Source organism: Ictalurus furcatus, chromosome 2, assembly GCF_023375685.1.
Source record: "Ictalurus furcatus strain D&B chromosome 2, Billie_1.0, whole genome shotgun sequence".
Classification (NCBI taxonomy): domain Eukaryota; kingdom Metazoa; phylum Chordata; class Actinopteri; order Siluriformes; family Ictaluridae; genus Ictalurus; species Ictalurus furcatus.
Window position 1 is genome coordinate 5,863,230 of NC_071256.1, and position 19,622 is coordinate 5,882,851.

Here is a 19,622-nt window from a genome sequence, read left to right on the forward strand (position 1 = left end):
CTTAGCTAACATAAATAAATGTAATGCAATACTCTGGAAACCCCGCCCCCTTTCCCCCATACATGCATATATTTGAATCTGCTATTTACTTGAAAAAAACAAAGAAAAACATGAAAAACACAATTTGGGGAAAAACATGCTTACCATGGTGTGTATTTAATAAATGTTTTCATTATTATTATATAATATCTGAGAGTGTATCTATGTATATTTACTGTGGATTAGTTTGTTATAACGCTGGCATATTCAGTTTTGTCTCCAGCGTTGATCTGGACCCGTGCTGCTCCGGCTGTGTTCACGTGGCTTACAGTAGAGTAAGTAACATCAGGTTCTGTCTGTGGAAAGACAGAACATGAAAATTATACATATAACATACACACACCAATTTCTAGTGCTTTTACTGTTGACTTCAAGAAGCAAGTAAAATCATGTAAAGAAACAAATCTCCAAATCTGACTTCTTTCTTTACACCATGTGTTCTGATAAAAGCAGCAGAAGATATTTTCCTATAACTCACTGTTCAGTGAAAGCATGTGTGTTTCATGTGTGTTACCTGCAGTGTATCACAAATACAACTAAACCTCTAAAGGTAGAAACAAATCTGCTATAACTGTTACTGTAGAAGCCATGTAGAATTGACTGGAGATAAAATTAGAAAAACAATAGGACTCAAAGACTTAAAGATAATAATAAAAATGCAGCTGAGCTCAGGCCTGCATGTACACTAACCTGATCCTTCTGCTTTACTTCACAGTCCGGACGTCCTTCAGTAATCACGTTCTCTCCACATCTTCCTCCTAAAGAGAAAAGACCTCAGAAATCACACCTCTAATGGAAACTACACAGTTTCATTATTTGAAGTAATCAGGTAAAGTGTGGAGGCTGCTGTTCTGCTTCAACTCACATACATTAACACAGAGTGATGGAAAGAACCACATTTTAAACTTTATGTTGCAGTGAAAGTATCTTACTGAAGTACTGACTAACTTGCCTTGAACTGACTCCCAAAAGGAAATATGTGGAAATTGTACTGGGGAAAAAAACCTCCACAAAATCACAAATCAGTTATTAGTTTATCACTCTGTGTGCACGTGTGTGTGTGTGTGTGTGTGTGTGTGTGTGTGTGTGTGTTGTACCTTTACGTCTCCAACAAATAAATGCCACTACACCGGATATCACCAACAATAAAACCAGAATGCTGAAAACTGTGTAATAAAACACACCAAAATGGTAATAAATGTAATAATACAGATGTGTATTTTCATTGCTGATGAAAAGTTTTGGCACCTAGAGGGAGGCTGCTGTGTGTTTGCTGTTTATCTTGTTCCAGTGTTGTTGAGGTTGATGCAGGTATAGAGTTTGTTGTTTTACTCTGAGGCGGTTCTGATGAAGTTTCTCTTCTTCCTACTGAAAAGACAAAACTTATAAAACTAATGACTGTTTTTATCACTGTTAGTAATATGGCACATGACACTGGAGTAAAGCATGCTCACAGTCACTAATGAAAACATGTACCTTTAACATATAATCTGACATCTCTGCTATCGTCCTGTACAGAACATCTGTAGAGTCCCTGGTCCTCTTCAGTCAGGTCTGATATGAGTAGAGAGAGGTTTCCTGGAGCGTTGTTACTGACCAGTTTGACTCTGTTTCTGTGACGTCCAGTCTGTTCAGGGTAAATTTCCTGAAAGTGATTGATTCGAGTTGCTGGTATTGAAAACTCCCATTTTACAGAATTTGGTTTGTCCTGTAGGTCAGTGCAGACACAGGGCAGAACTACAGACTCTCCTGTGAACACAGTCATGTCCTCTAACCCTGTCTTCTTCAGCAGCTCACAGCCTGTAAACATAACATTTACAGTTAATAATAGAAGTACTGCAATTAATTAATATTCCCTGCTTGTAAATCACAATTTCTGCTGCAAACCAGAAGAGGTTTTTAAAGGATGTGCCAATCAGCTGTTTAAATTCTCTACATGAATCCAATATCAGGACTCTGATACCCAACACTGAACCTTTACTGGTTTATTTTTACTTCAATTACTGCTAAATCTTTAATAATCTTTAATAATTTCATTTCAGCTAATGATGCTCTTTCAATTAGAAATAATAATCCCAATTAAGATATATACCTTGCATAAAAACAAAAAATAGTTATTAACATACATGTTTATGGCATGAACCTTATCTTATAAATAAAGTTAAGACATTACTTGACGGACATCTTCATAGGGCTACATGACACCTACATAAACCATTCATAACAACTGAGTTGAACCTAAATAAATATTTATAAAGACATGTATTTAAAAGACTTCCTAAAGCGTCAGCTGATGTACAGACTGTGTTAATCAATGTAAATGTTAGGTTGATATAACGTGTAGTCTAGTGACAGATTTCTGTAGACATTAAATGGTGTTATGAAGTTTTCCAGGTTGACTTTCTTTACATTATTATGTAAAGTGTGTTATGTAGATTTTCTCTGACTGTAAATTACAGTGAGTTTGTTTTTAATGATTCATGTCATATTAAAATTAATTCTGATGTATCAGATATTAACCTAACTTAAAAACTGAAAAAACAAGGTGACTTTGATACTTACTGAAGATACTTGCCTTATGTCAGTTGTAATACACATATAAAACACACATATTTAACAAAGATATGTTTTTGGATACACCTGTGTTGTGTTTGCAATTGTTTGATATCCATGAGAGCAGATAATTTTTGTGATTTTTTTTTTTTTAACAAAAGATCAAAAGGTTAAACAATGAAGGCAATTTTTTCACAGCCTTCTTTACTCATATTTACCAAGGGTGCCAATATTAGTGGATGGTACTGTATGCAACTACAATTCATTTGAAGACTTCTGAATTCTTCCAACTTTTATTGTGTATTTAAATACTTTACCTTTAACATACACCCTGATGTCTCTGTGTTCCTTCTCAGTGCTGCACCTGTAGACTCAATGATCCTCTTCTCTCAGGTCAGATATGAGCAGAGACAGATTTGCAGGAGAAATGTGATTAAACAGCTGAAGTCTGTCAAGGTAGTGTTCATCATTTAACAGTTCTTTTAAATTTCCTGTTCTGTCGCTCATCCAGGTGAATCTCTGAGGTTTGGTGTGCAGGTCAGAGCAGGAGCAGGGTAAAATCACTGAACCACCTTTGTGTGTTGTGATTTCTCTCGGATTATCACCAGAGAGAGCACAGCCTACAGAAACAAACATTCAAAAACTCACAATCTACTGAATACAATATGAATTCGAAATGAAATTTAATGAAAATACTTATACTTCAGTACATTTAATTCCAAAATCATGAAATGTGTCTGTTTTATTACTACTGACTGTAAAAATTTAGTTTGGAATAATTTGAGAATTGGTACATGCAGCAAGCAGATCATTATGTTTGTTTGTTTATATTTAGTTTAGTTAGGATTGTACCATATTTTAGTGTTGCTTTATTAGGAAACGTTCACGTCTGTTAATATAAAGCTCACATCTGATGGTGAGAGAAAAAAACAAGTCATGAGGTTGAAGGAATTTTCCAGTTTGTCATTAAGAGTTTTATTTAAACACACAGGGTCAGTAGTGGATCATCATCAGCTGGACTCAAACCCCTAATCCCTTGTTTCTCAGCCCAGTCCCTAACTACTGTGTGTGTTACACTATCTTGTGATCATGTATGTACTTTTCTTTTTTAATCCCAGAGAGCTACTTGTAGTTAAACAGCTGTGATTAGACACTATGTTACAACTACATCTGAAAATAAAGACTACTTGGAGAGAGTAACACTACACAATGTACAGATTTCTTTAAACTGATCAGTTTCCAGTTTTTACAATTACTTACACACATTTCTCAATACTATGTTCACTTTATCAAAACTCTTCACACAGTTGGCTTTACCAGCGTGCAGCTCAGTACAGCAGTTAAGCTCACATCCGTAATGTGATTTGGTTTGAATATTGGGTGGTTAAAGTGTGAATGGGTATGCTTCCTGATATTTTTAATTAAATAAAAAAAATAATAATAAATAGAAAAAAAACATCTTTGTTATATCTGCAGTGTCATTACATAATTATCCTGTGCTAATCTATCTTTCTATCTATATATCCAGCTATTTGTCTAATCTATCTATCTATCATTCAGAAGTATTTATGATCAAATGATCATTTAATTTAATTTATTTTTCATTAAAACAAATTACACAGGACATACGAGTCCAAATGAATGCACACTGTAACTGATTAAAACTTGCACATCATTTACTGTGAACAAACTTGTTGTTGATAATAATGGAAATTATTAAAATAAAACTTAGCTAACATAACTCAAGGCAGTTTCCGTTATATTGATATTTATGGCTAAATTAAAATGAATTAGCTAGCTACAATATATGTGGCGTGTCATTAGCTAGATCAAGCATCAAGCATTAGAAATCAAGCATTGTGCTCTGAGGAAATAGTTGGGCGATATCAACTTGCGCAATGGAGGGGGGATTTTAGTATTTTTATCTGATTTATTTTGACAAACTAACAATTGATGTGAAACACCAATAATGTTACAAAATAAATTACTTCTACATACGTTTCAGTTGAAAATGGTATAAATATCTGGGGGTTGTAACTGCTAGTTCTGATTATTGGAGGGGTTTCCTCCCTCCCTCCCTCCCATCCCCCCAGAAAATACAGTCCTGTATAACCATCAGAACACCATACACGCCTCAAATCCAACTCATTTAACCAAAAAACTAGCAAAGTATCTCTCTCTCTCTCTCTCTCTCTCTCTCTCTCACCAACATACACCTATGTATACCTGAAATACACCCTGGATTGTACGTCAGTCAATTGCAGGAACCAACCACACACACACACACACACACACACACACACACACACACACACACACACACACACACAAGAGAGAGAGAGACAGTTTGTATGGTACATATCACTAATTGGTTTTGACAGGTCTAGGTCAAAGGTCATCATAAATTATAATGATCTTGTCAGGTCAAAGGTCATCATCATCAATTATAATCAATTATAATTATGTTGGCAGGTCATCATCATCAAATATAATGATGTTGAATGCGGTTCCGGTGCAATCCCATGCACACACACAAGGTCGTTCACATATATTGTATTCATACATAGTATGGTCATGTGCATTCCCACGCATATCCCCTGTCTAGGCTAACACTCCTGAGTCAGGCCTAGGTCAAAAGGTTAATGATAATTATCGTTACAATTATCGTTCTTTCCTATTGCACTATTTCCGGTGCAATCCCGCACACACACGCACACACACACACACACACACACACACATGCATACACCCTGTCTATAAAAGCACACACATATCCAACCAAAAATATGACACACACACACACATCCAATGAAAATAACTTTTCTATTACACTTTATATGAGTTATTATAGATACTTTCAATAAGACAGAGATTGTGAGAGATGTAATTCAGTAAATGTGTAAAAACATACACTGTAAGTATTATAGGAATGTAAAATAATCTCACTGTAGATTCCTCCTTATTCATTCACCCACCTCTCTTCATCAGTACATTTTAGACTGAAGTTAATCAGGAAGAAAAAATCCACATGATCAAAGCTGAACAGGTCTCAGATAAGGTCTAAGCTGAACGGCAGGTGTAGAGCGTGGTATCGGGAAGTACAAGAAATGTAGTCGTAAAACAGGCAAAGGTCAAGCGATCGGACAAACAACACAAACGAGGTCAGGCAGAGAGCATAGTCAAAACCAGAAACAAGGGTCGAGGATCACAAGAAGACAAACCAACTAGAACGGCTTGGTAACGCAGAGAAATGAGTTGACTGAGCGTATACTACGCATAGATTCTGGGTGAGTGACATCCCTAAGTACTAGCGGTGAGAGTGTGTGTGTGTGATTGGTGCCAGGTGTGTCTGATCAGAACACCGGGGATGGTGAGCGCTTTCGTGCATGAGAAGAGAGTGTTGCATCTTGGGAATTTGTGTTCTGATCTGATGGAGCTGTGACAGAACCACCCCCCGCCCCCGCTTGGGAACCCAGCACTGTTCCTCAGGTCCATAACCCTCCCACTCGACCAAATACTCCAGCTTGCCTCTCCTGTGTCTAGATTTGAGGATGTTCTTGACACGGTAAGCCAGTTGTCCATCAATTTCCAGAGGGGTCGGAGGAGTTTCAGCTGGTACTTGTGTGGCTAATGGACTGTTGATAACAGGTTTGAGACATAATACGTGGAATGAGGGGGAGATGCGTCTGTGTCGTGGCAGTTCCAGACGGTAAGTGACTTCATTGATTCGCTTGAGGATCTTGAATGGTCCAGTGTATCTTGGCATTAGTTTTTTACAGCTATGAGCTTGTCTTAAGTCCTTGGTGGACAACCACACCCTATCGCCTGGTTGGTAATTAGGGTGTTCGTTGCGGTGGAGATCTGCTTTGCACTTGTAGGTGTCTGTGGTCTCCTTCAGGCATTGGTGGGTGTCAGCCCATACACGCTCGCTACGTTTAAACCATTGGTCAACGGCAGGAGCTGCGGTGGGAGCCGCGTTCCATGGGAACAGTGGAGGTTGGTACCCTAGTACGCACTGGAAAGGAGTGAGATTGGTAGCCAAATGACGTAGTGAGTTTTGGGCGTACTCGGCCCACGGCAGAAACTTGCTCCAATCCTCTGGGTTATTGGCACAAAAAGTACGGAGGAATCGCCCTAATTCCTGATTTATTCGTTCAACTTGTCCGCTGGCTTGTGGGTGATATCCGGAGGTGAGATTCACTGTTACTCCCATCTTAGTCATGAAGCTGGACCACACTCTGGAAGTAAACTGCGGGCCCCTGTCACTGACAATCTCCTCCGGAATGCCGAAATATGCTGGAATAGAAGTTCGGCTGTCACGAAGGCGGTGGGGAGAGCGGGTAACGGAATAAAATGTACGGACTTGGAAAACCGGTCCACTGTGACTAGAACTGTGGTATTTCCTTGGGATCTTGGCAAATCCGTTACGAAGTCCACGGATATGTGTGACCATGGGCGTTCGGGTATGGATAAGGGCTTGAGCCTCCCAGCCGGGAGGGTCCGAGGTACCTTATTCTGTGCGCAAGACGAACGGGATGCCACCACCTTGTGTATATCTCCCTCCATATTGGACCACCAGTACTTCTCTTTTAGGAGAAGGTGTGTGCGCTGTGCCCCTGGATGCCCTGTACCGAGTACCGTGTGCACCCAGATGATGAGTTCTTGACGGTACTCCTCGGGTACAAATAGTTTGTTCGGGGGACACTTTACGGGTACTTGTGACTGGGGAATCTCCTCTAGTTCCTGGTCCAGATCCCACTCTAGCACATTGACAATACATGAAGGATGGATGATATACTCCTCGTCCTCGTTGACACGTTCTGTGTGGTCGAGATGAGACAGGGCATCAGCTTTTATGTTCTCGGACCCTGGTCTGTAGGACAACGTGAAGTGAAACCTGGTGAAGAACAGGGCCCATCGGGCCTGGCGGGGTGTGAGTCTCTTTGCAGTGCAAAGGTACTCCAGGTTCTTATGGTCTGTGAAGATGACAAAGGGATGTGTAGCCCCCTCTAACCAATGTCTCCACTCCTCCAGCGCTAAGTTAACTGCCAAGAGTTCACGATTTCCCACATCATAGTTTCTCTCAGCAGGGGAAAGCTTTCGCAAGAAGAATGCCACCGGATGGAGCTTTGGCTTCTCTCCGAATCGCTGGGATAAAATGGCTCCTACCCCGGTCTATGACGCGTCCACCTCCACTATAAACGGTCTGGATGGGTCCGGATGTCTGATGATGGGTGCAGTAGTGAAGGCTTTCTTGAGTTTGTGGTTTGCGGTTTGGGCGGTTGGATTCCATGACAGACGTTTGGGTTTCCCCTTTAGCAGGGACGTGAGGGGGTTGGCGATGGCACTGAAATTTCTAATATACCTTCTGTAGAAGTTTGCAAACCCCAGAAACCTCTGTAGTTCCTTGATCATCGTGGGTGTGGGCCAGTTTACTACTGCCTGGACCTTTTTTTGGTCCATGGAGATCCCTTTGGGGCTGATGACGTATCCCAGAAATGCAGTGGTGGTTCTGTGAAATTCACATTTCTCAGCTTTAACATATAACTGATGATGGAGCAGTCGTTGTAGAACTTGGCGGACGAGGTGAACACGTTCCTCCCGGGAGTCAGAATATATTAGAATGTTGTCTATGTAGGCGATCACATGGTGTCCCAGCATGTCACGTAACACGTCATTAATTAGACATTGGAAGACCGAGGGAGCGTTAGAAAGCCCATACCGCATGACCTGATACTCATAGTGACCTGAAGTTGTGCTGAACCCAGTCTTCCATTCATCTCCTTCTCGAATCCAGACCAAGTTGTATGCACTGCGTAAGTCCAGTTTCGTGAAGATGGTGGCAGTGCGTAATTGTTCCAGAGCAGCTGGTACTAGAGGTAGTGGGTAACGGTACTTGACGCAACACCGGTTTAGTCCTCAGTAGTCGATGCAAGGTCGTAAACCTCCTCCCTTCTTCTCTACAAAAAAAACCCCGCTGATGCTGGGGAAGTAGATGGTCGTATGAAACCTTGGTGCAATGCTTCCTGAATGTACTCCTCCATGGCCTTTTGTTCAGTTACTGTTAACGGATAGACTCTCCCTCGTGGTGGTGTAGTGCCTGGAAGCAAATCGATTGCGCAGTCGTAATCTCGATGAGGAGGTAGTCCACTAGCCTTCTTCTTACTGAATACTTCAATGAGATCGTGGTAAACACTGGGGATCAGAACGTTGTCCGCCTTGTCAGGGCTCTCAATGGATGTGGATGCTAAGGAGATCACAGGGACTCGGAGACAGTGATTGATGCAGTGAGCTGACCAGCGAGTGATCTCCCTTTGATTCCATGAAATTTGTGGGTTGTGATGTTCGAGCCAAGGAAGACCGAGAACCACTGGATGCCGGGCCGTCACAATGACATGGAACGTAATTTTCTCCTGATGAATAGCGCTGGTGCGGAGGTTAATAGGTTCGGTGCAGTGGGTGATTAAACCATCTCCAATGGGGGCTCCATCAGTGGCTTGGACACGGCGGGGGGTGCTGAGAGGATGAACGGGGATGTCATATTGGAGTATGGTCTCTTGGTCAAAGAAGTTCCCCGCCGCTCCAGAGTCGATCAGCGCCTCTAAAGTACAGGAAATGCCAGAGTATTCTAATATAACTGGTAATACGAATGCAGACTGAACTGAGTACTGGGCAATGGGTTCCCAACTCACCCCTGACTGAGGTTGTTTGACAGTTTTGGTTTCCCCTCGGGTAGAGCACTGTTTGAGAGGGCATTGTTGCACGAAGTGGCCCTTCTCGCCGCAGTAGAAACAACAATGTTCACGGCGCCGTCGGTCTCTCCTGCATGCTCACCCGAGTCTGTCCCAGCTGCATGGGTTCACTAGGGCTCTCAGATGCTGGTACTTCCGCCTCGCTGCGTATGGAGCGGCGGCTCCGTAGTAGACGATCCAGGCGTATAGCTACGTTGATGAGTGAGTCGACAGTCAGCTGATCATCGCGACACGCCAGCTCCGTTATGATGTCGGCATTTTCCTCGGCGAAACATAGTCTTTAGAGCGGGTTGATTCCATCCACTCCTAGCGGCCACAGTACGAAATTCAAGAGCGTAATCCACCACACAACGTGATCCCTGCGTCAAGGATAATAATTCCTCCCCAGTCTCCTGGTTGTCTGGAGAATGATCGAATACAGTGCGGAAACGTGAGGTCAGCTGATCATCCATGCTGATGACGTTCCCTTCCTGTTCCCATTCCGCAGTGGCCCAGAGGAGAGCTCTCCCGGTTAAGAGTTCCATGAAGTGTATTATTTTCCGATTCTCGGTCATGTCTGGGTACCTGGAAAAAAACAGGGAGCACTGGAGTAAAAAACCTCGGCAGCGTGCCGGATCTCCGTCGTACTTCTCCGGCGCTGGAGTGGGAGGTTAGCGTGTGGTCGGTGCCGTAGAAAGCGGCGCGGTTTGGTTTAGCCGAGCTACCTGCTCAGTCAGGCTTGCGAGACGGTGATCATGGTCATTAATCATCCGGCCATGTCCCTCGATGGCTTGCGGCCAACGGGGGTCTCCCACTGCTTCCATTGGAAGGCGAAGTATTTTGTCACGAACCTCGAATCAGCACAGAAGCAGGAGCGGGCGGCAGGTGTACAGCGTGGTATCGGGAAGTGCAAGAAACTAAGACAGGCAAAGGTCAAGCGATCAGACGAACAACACAAACGGGGTCAGGCAGAGAGCGTAGTCGAAACCAGAAACAAGGGTCGAGGATCACAAGAAGACAAACTAACTAGAATGGCTTGGTAATGCAGAGAAACGAGTTGACTGAGCGTGTACTTCGCATAGATTCTGGGTGAGTGACATCCTTAAGTACTAGCAGTGAGAGTGTGTGTGTGTGATTGGTGCAAGGTGTGTCTGATCAGAACTCCGGGGATGGTGAGCGCATGCGTGCATGAGAAGTGAGTGTTGCATCGGGAATTTGAGTTCTGATCTGATGGAGCTGTGACAGCTATAACTATCGCAACACTTCATACACGCCTTAAAACCACAAGAACACAAGTAAAGTCTCTCTGAACACGAACGCTTTATCACTCACAACACAATGACTTTTAGAAGGGAGTAAATCCAAAGTACAGAAAAATTTACACACACACACACATACAGACACCACATATCACCAGGTTCTAAAAATATCATTTTTATATGTAAAACAATTTTTTAAATCATGCACTGAGTCGATTCAGACGAGTTCATCATTCAGACATGAACAGGAAATGCACAGTGGTAGTGGTAGCTCAGTGGTTAAGGCACATTGGGCTATCGGGAGAATATCCTGGAAACACTGGGTGTGAGGCGGAAATACACCCTGGATTGTATGCTAGTCGATTGCAGGAAACCACACACACACACACACACACACACACACACACACACACACACAATAATAAGCAGGTTATTTTAGGCACCTACCGGCATGTTTTAGGATTTAGCAATCTAATTCATTCGTTAATCTAATCTAATTAGTTAAAAATGTATATATTTTTAAAAGTAACACTTTGTTTCTTTAATGTTTGGTTAAAATGAAATTCCTTAGTTTTGAAAACAGTATGTAGATGTGAAAAATAGATACACAGAGTTTTGTTGGAGTTTGAGTGAGAAAAGAATTCATGAATTTTGAAAGCTGAAGTTATTCAATCCTTTTTGTGTCAAAGTAATGAACAGTGATACACAGTTAAGTCACATAGACCACTGATGTGAGTTTCAAAAATGTGAACACAGGATTGAGAAATACATGTTACTAAATATCATGTAATACAGAAGTGAAGATGGTCACTAACAGAGAGACAGCAGAAAAAGGTGTGAAATTCACACGCATCTATTTATAGCTCAGACCAGAATGAAGATGTGACAGTTACAAGTTACAGGAAAATACCTTTTCTATTACACTTTATATGAGTTATTATAGATACATTCACTAAGACAGATTGTGAGAGCTGTAATTCAGTAAATGTGTAAAAACATACACTGTAAGCATTATAGGGATGTAAAATAATCTCACTGTAGATTCCTCCTTATTCATTCACCCACCTCTCTTCATCAGTACATTTTAGACTGTTATTCTGCGTTAATCAGGAATAAAAAATTCACATGATCAAAGCTGAACAGGTCTAAATAAGGAGATTATAACACAAGACATGACATGTATGTTTACCTTGTGTATAAAGATTACTGCTGTCTTTGGACAATTTGGTTGTTCAGGAACAGGGCTGAACTACGGCCTACTGTAAACCCAGTCTGGACAGAAACCACATGAACTAAACACAAAGCAGCTGAACTAAGAACTGGCTAATATTCTCTCTCCTTTCTGTAATAGAAAATAGAAAATAACTTCACTCACCTGCAGTGACGTGAAACACAACAGACAAAAGATACAAGCACTTCATCATTACTGATTCTTCTGCACACACACACACACACACACACACACACCAATTTCTCAAAATGAATCACACACTCACACACACACACACACACACACACACACACACACACACACACACACACTGTCACACAGCCTGAGTGTCTCTCTTTTATATACTCTGGTTTTCAGGAAACCACAACAACCGCTGTGTCATTTCTCATTTCTGAAAATCTCTTTCATCACTCTTTCCATGACTCAATTTACATTTAATTGCAGTATTAATATGTATTCATATATTTTTTCATTTTTTCATCATATTCATAGTATCATCATCATTATCTGTCTTAGGCACCACTTTCTCAGTTGCTCAAGTGAAGTTTGTTAGATGACCTCTAGGAAGCCTCAATTTAAAAAATTAAAAAAAAATTAAAATCAGTTCAATTTAAAGTATGAGAGATGACACTTTTATGAATCTACTACTACTACTACTATTACTACTACTATTATTATCACACCTCTGCAAAACAGATACTTTTATCTTGTTAGAAGTCTTTTGCTTGTAAGTTATACACATAAATAGAGTGTTTTATTCCTCTTATGTCACAGCAATTTGTAGTACTGTTTTTTTTTTTTGTCTCTTGAAATTAAGATGTAAACAATCCAGATTGTCATGTTACAGAGAAACCACAAAGTCATCCAATCTTAAGACTTCCTGTGTCAGAAATTTCAGTTTCAAATAAAGTTTCTATTTGACCTCTGATTGTTATAAAGCCCTGACACTGGAGACTCCATTAAAAAATACTAAATAAATGTTTATTCACAGTAAACTATACCATAACAACAATTCTACAACTCCATGGATGGAGAATATCTGCAATATAAGTCTAGGTGTAAATTTGTTACTATAGAAACAATAACTTATTAAAAAATGAGCATGTTGATAAAAAAAAAAAACACCTTGCAACCAAATTTACTGTTAGAGCTGCTGTTACAGAAAATGAGTCAATATTTTCAGAACAATCGGATTTGAGAATTCAACAGAGCTGTGGTTTATATCTGGCACAGTATATTTAAGATTGTGACCCTGAATCAGCTGAAGGTGGGTTTGGGTAAGAGAGACATGAAACCGGTTTTGAAATTCACATGAAATTACACCCAGACCAGGAAAGAAAGCACAAGTAGGCCAGAAATAATCAGATTCAGAAATGGTGTAAATTCTGCAAAGAGTTAGAGAAGCATCTGACCTTCTAGTGATCCAGATCCACACTGCAACATAGATCATGTGACTTTAGTGAGTATGTTAAGTGCAAAACTGCACATAAGATGCAACATTAAATTCACTTCTTTCAACACACATGAATTCTAGTGTTTCAAACTGTAATGTCCATCAGTATATTCAACAGCAAGTGTGTTTCCCTAAACTCACAGGAAGTAATAAACACAAATTTACCATGTGTGAGCTGAGTAGCACTAGTTGGTATTTAAAAACATAAATAATAACAAATACATTAATTATTATTACAATCGTTATTGTAAATATAAAAATTTTTGTTTATTTAAGTATTTATTTATCCTTCCTAGGCCTTTGATTATAGAGCCATAGCAAAGCGGCTAAATGGCGACATCAACTGCCATAAAGCTGCTACTACAGCTGGAGTCAAAGTATTTTATTCCTCTTGTACCTCAGCAATTTGGCAACAACTAGAATTTCTATTTGTGATGGAAGGACACATTGTACTTCTATCAGTTTATAGTTGCATTTAATGTTGTGGAATGTCTGGGAAACAAGTTAATTCCTCTATCTCTTGAGATTAAAACAGTTTGTCATGTCAATCATGACAAAGGAGGCTCCATCTGCAACTGCAAGTGTGTGTTCTGCTCCAAGAGACTGTGAAAGCCTCATGGCATCCAGGATGTGTTTAAAAAAAAATTGGGTTGATTTGTGCTTAGATCCACCCTGGTGTATACACTGCTGATCCTCGCTCGTTCTGTCAGTCATTGCCAGGAGCTTTCCAGGCAACTGCAGCTGCTAATCTCATCACGGCCTGGCGTAATTTTGCTTGAGAGAAAACATGTGTTCGAGTCAGATGCTGTCGTCGAAGCTGCCAGGAAAGAGGCCCGTTCGGCCGTTCCTCTGGAGCGTGCCTTTGAACCAGCCGTCCTCGCGCTTCTTGTGCATAAACACAATGTCGCCTTCCTTCAGCTCCAGCTCAGCCTCGCTCTGTGGAGGGTAAGACACCACCTGCACAGGAACAGTATGCAGGTTAATCACCGCGTGGAACAGGGTTAAAGCATTTGGGTGACCGTAAACAGTTTACACTCAGAGACTCGTGAATGGAGGAACAGGAGTGTGGTGCCTAATAAACTGACTTTCAGTGTAAGTGACTGCATAAGTCATATGTTTCCCTTAAAAAAAACATCCACTTAGAATAAAAAGACACCTAGCTCTTTGCTGCAGGACTTGACTCTGCATGTCGCACGAATAAGACACAACTATAGGAAGCGGAACAACCCAAAAGCATGTTGAAACTGTGCTTTAGACTGGACCAGCTTTGACCTGGGTTTGATTCATAATCGAGATCATACAATATAAAGTGTTTTGAGTTTTATTATTCATTATGTTTATCATCATAAGTGATATTACTGTACTTATCAGTAATAAATAATACTGTATCTACAGGTATTAGATACTGTATCTGTAAGTAATACTGTATCTACAGGTATGAGAATGTAACTACTGGAGCTACAGTGCATCCGGAAAGTATTCACAGCGCTTCACTTTTTCCACATTTTGTTATGTTACAGCCTTATTCCAAAGTGGATTAAATTCATAATTTTCCTCAAAATTCTAAAAACAATACCCCATAATGACAACATGAAAGAAGTTTGTTTGAAATCTTTGCAAATTTATTAAAAATAAAAAATGTACATAAGTATTCACAGCCTTTGCCATGACACTCAAAATTGAGCTCAGGTACATCCTGTTTCCTCTGATCATCCTTGAGATGTTTCTACAACTTGATTGGAGTCCACCTGTGGAATATTCAGTTGATTGGACATGATTTGGAAAAGCACACACCTGTCTATATAAGATCCCACAGTTAACAATGCATGTCAGAGCACAAACCAAGCCATGAGGTCCAAGGAATTGTACTGAGGCACAGATCTGGGGAAGGGTACAGAAACATTTCTAATGGACAGATTATAGAATTTCGTTTATCACATTTATTTCAGTTGTGTGGTATCAATAGCATCACAACCTCAAGAAACAAAAGTCTTTTGTTTGATGGATCCTATATACACCATGGAGGAGGCCATTTGGGACATACTCCACACACATGTTGCATGAGAGTAGCATTTATTTCAAATAATGACATGCAGTTCATCACTTTGTGCCTTTGTTAAATTGTCTCAGCATACACACACACACACATACAGGAAGGTATCTGGGTGATTCTTACCACCTCTGGACTTTATCTGGTGGTCACAGAACCACAGTTGTGCACATAACTAGCGTTCTCATGGTACTTCAGAGCCAGCATGAGACATGTCAGAGTGACCACATGATTGTGGGCAGGGCAGCATGGGGACTGATGGGAGAATGGCTATTTCCTCTTTCTCACAGCATCAGTTATCCGACATTGTGCCATGCACTGACTAATACTCCATACTCAACAACCACACGGTCATACATCTCTTACAATTTTTTTTATAGTTGGTTGCATATATTTCTCAATACTGAGTTCACTCTCCTCTTTATCAACATGCAGCTCAGTACAGCAGTTACCCTCACATCCAACATGCACTAAAACTAACAACACACTTAATACACACCTCAAAATCAACTCATTCTACCAGAACACAAGCAAAGGCTCTCCGTCTCTCTACAGGAACCCCTTATCATACATAACACAATGACCTGAAAAACACTAATATCAGGAAACATTACAAGATGCATGACTGACTTTATTTTTACATGAACCAACATTACATTACAAAACAAGAATGCTGGATCTTTATAGTATAGGTACTACAGTATATGTAACAGGAATGAATCAGAAACACTGGAATATACTCCAGTAAAAAATAAAATATACAAATTTTTTAGGATTATTCAGAATCATACTGAACATAGACACACATATGCATGTACAGTGAGGGAAAAAAGTATTTGATCCCCTGCTGATTTTGTACGTTTGCCCACTGACAAAGAAATGATCAGTCTATAATTTTAATGGTAGATTTATTTGAACAGTGAGAGACGGAATAACAACAAAAAAATCCAGAAAAACGCATGTCAAAAATGTTATAAATTGATTTGCATTTTAATGAGGGAAATAAGTATTTGACCCCTCTGCAAAACATGACTTAGTACTTGGTGGCAAAACCCTTGTTGGCAATCACAGAGGTCAGACGTTTCTTGTATTTGGCCACCAGGTTTGCACACATCTCAGGAGGGATTTTGTCCCACTCCTCTTTGCAGATCTTCTCCAAGTCATTAAGGTTTCGAGGCTGACGTTTGGCAACTCGAACCTTCAGCTCCCTCCACAGTTGTCCCTACACAAGTGTGTATTTAATATATGTTTTCAGCATTATTCTATAATATCTGAGCATGTGTCTATATTTACTCTGGATTAGTTTGTTATAATGCTGCTATATTCAGTTTTCTGTCCAGTGATGATCTGCTGCTCCGGCTGTGTTAATGTGGGTCAGTAGAGTAGTAAGTGTAAATAACAGTAGTAAATACAGTGACATCAGACCCAATCTGAGAAAAGTCAGAACATGAAAATTATACATATATCACACATATAAATTCTATGGCTTTTACTGCTTTTAATTCGTAGTGTAAAACCCTCAGTTATGGTACATGGAGAAGACATTTTGTTACATATGTAACTATAATTCATTTGAAGACTGATCAAGTCTGTTTTCACTGAATATCAACTTTTATTGTGTATTTAAATATTTTACCTTTAACATAAAGCTTGATGTCTGTGTGGTCCTTCTCAGTGCTGCACCAGTAGTCTACTGCATCCTCTTCTCTCAGGTCAGATATGAACAGAGACAGATTAGCAGGAGAAATGTGATTAAACAGCTGAAGTCTGCCACGGTAGTGTTCATCATTTAACACTTCTGTCGGATTTCCTGTTCTGTAGGACCCCCAGGTGAATTTCTGAGGTTTGGTGTGCAGGTTAGAGCAGGAGCAGGGTAACAGCACTGAACCACCTTTGTATCCTGTGATATCTACATGTTTATCACCTGAGAGAGCACAGCCTACAGAAACAAACATACAAAAACTCACTTTCTACTGAATGCAATATGAAGTACAACATTTCAAAATTATTATAGGGATGTAAAATAATCTCACTGTAGATTCCTCCTTATTCATTCACCCACCTCTCTTCATCAGTACATTTTAGACTGAAGTTAATCAGGAAGAAAAAATCCACATGATCAAAGCTGAACAGGTCTAAATTAGGAGATTATAACACAAGGCATGACTGTAAACCCAGTCTGGACAGAAACCACATGAACTAAACACAAAGCAGCTGAACTAAGAACTGGATAATATTGTCTCTCCTTTCTGTAATAGAAAATAGAAAATAACTTCACTCACCTGCAGCGACGTGAAACACAGCAGACAAAAGATACAAGCACTTCATCAATACTGATTCTTCTGCACACACACACACACACACACACACCAGTCTCTCAAAGTGAAAAACACACACACACTGTCACACTGCCTGAGTTTAGTGTCTCTCTGTTATATAGTGTGATTATCAGGAAACCACAACAACCGCTGTCTCATTTCTGAAAATCTTTTAATCACTCTTTCCATGACCTAACATATATATATATATATATACTATACTATTATAGTATATATAGTACTATTAATACTATATATATATAGTATTAATATTTATTCATATATTTTCTCATGTGGTCATTTTATCTTTTATTTATAGGGTGATCATTGCAAAAAAAAAAAAAAAAAGTGCATGATCTGCAGCATTAACTTCACTCATTTCTACACACATCAATTCTACTGTTTACCAGCAAGTGTGTTTCCCTAGACTTACAGCAAATAATAAAGATAAATTTACCATGTGTGAGCTGAGGAGCACTTACAATAATCATGAAATGGAGTCGAAGACAGAAGCAAATGCAGGTTATGTAGTTTAATACCAAAAAACAACAAGTGCAAAACCCATAAACTTATACAGGCAGAGGTCAGGTGATCAGACAAACAGTCAAAACAAAGTTAGACAGAGAGACGAGGTCAAAAATGAGAACAAAGTCAAAACCAGAAATATAAACACGATATCAAAGCTTGGTTTAGACAAGAGAGCTAATCAACTGAGTGTATACTTCTCAAAGACAGTGTGTGAACAGTCTCTATAAAAGAGTGGTGTGGGTGAAGGTGCTATTGGCAGAATATGTCACTAATTGGAATTCAGGATGGTGAACGTGTTGTGTGTGAGTTTGGGAGTTGCAGTCTTTGTTGGCTGTGTTTGTAGTTCGTGGTGCATTCTGGGAAATGGAGTCGCTGGTTTGCTGTGATATGAATAGAATCTGGTCGTGTGATGATCATGGCTCCTTATGAAAAGTAAGTTTAATCATGAGAGTATAATTGTTATCAATAGCATAATCTATTAGAGTTTAACCCACTAACCCCGTAAGGCCGAAAATCTGGCTTGCCCAGCTTTGACCTATTCCCGTAAGGACGATATACCGGCTTGGTCGTCTATGCCAAATACCCATAAGGCCGATATAGCGGCTTTACAGTGTAAACGTTATCCCCGTAAGACTGGCATACCGGCATTACTCTGCTATGATTCCTTGCTAATTAAATTTTTTTTTTTTTTGACCCGGAAGATTGATGACGTCATGACGTCACGACGTGATTACGTCATTACGATGAAGATAATCCAAGAGTGAATGTTGTTGATAAACTGATGGTGTAATAGTAGAAGTTAACTAAAAATGCCAAAGCGAAAAGCTAATTGTGTTCCAGCTAAAGTTACACCTACAGTGAACACAGGTACATCTAAATCAGTGAAAAAAAAGAAAACATACACAGTTACACAGGTGAAAGCAAGGATTCTAGATAGTGACAGCAGTCAAAGTTCAGGCGATGTTGAAACTGAAACTGATAGTGACGCAAACTCTCATGATTCATTTGATTTGGCACTAAAATGCATTTATTCAAAGGCATTGACCAAGCTGATGCTCGTATGGTACTTCAAAAAGAGTATAAGGATTTTAGGGAGCATTTTTCATAATTTCTCTAGTTAAGAATTGTGCTCTAAGTGGAGTAAAAACACTGAACTGCTTCAATTTTCAAAGTAATATTACACAAATACATTATCATAAGTTGTTTCAAGGCCTAAAAATGTTACAATTAAAATGTTGATTTGGGGTCAACTTTGGCCCGGGAACTCAAGGTTGGCATGCTGTTTCTATGGGGAATATAGGGTTGTGGGACATAATACTCTGGGAACTAATGGGTAAGAGGGTTAAAGGGCTTAAAATGTAAAAAAAAAAAAAAAAAAAAAGAAAAGAAAAAGAAAAAAAGGGGGGGGGTTAAAAATGCATAATTAAAATTTAATTGTGTATTTATTCTACTAGGACTTT

General features: G+C 39.8%; 1 protein-coding gene and 2 long non-coding RNA genes across 3 annotated transcripts in view; all 3 read right to left on the reverse strand.

The window, feature by feature from the left end:
- Positions 1-1,123, reverse strand: part of LOC128620404 (uncharacterized) — a 1,371-nt gene extending 248 nt beyond the window's left edge. Inside the window, exons 1-2 of the long non-coding RNA XR_008388138.1 lie at positions 730-1,123; positions 1-335 (exon numbers count right to left, since the gene is read on the reverse strand). The exon at positions 1-335 is cut by the window's left edge and continues 248 nt beyond it. This is a non-coding gene — a long non-coding RNA (uncharacterized LOC128620404). The remainder of the gene's footprint in view (positions 336-729) is intronic.
- Positions 1-19,622, reverse strand: part of LOC128620242 (uncharacterized) — a 134,861-nt gene that overhangs the window by 23,008 nt on the left and 92,231 nt on the right. The window lies entirely within an intron of this gene.
- On the reverse strand, positions 1,184-12,277 carry LOC128620399 (uncharacterized). The gene is made up of 4 exons (XR_008388137.1): positions 11,958-12,277; positions 2,910-3,212; positions 1,516-1,839; positions 1,184-1,407 (listed from the first exon to the last, which is right to left on the reverse strand). It is a non-coding gene; the product is annotated as an uncharacterized LOC128620399 (long non-coding RNA).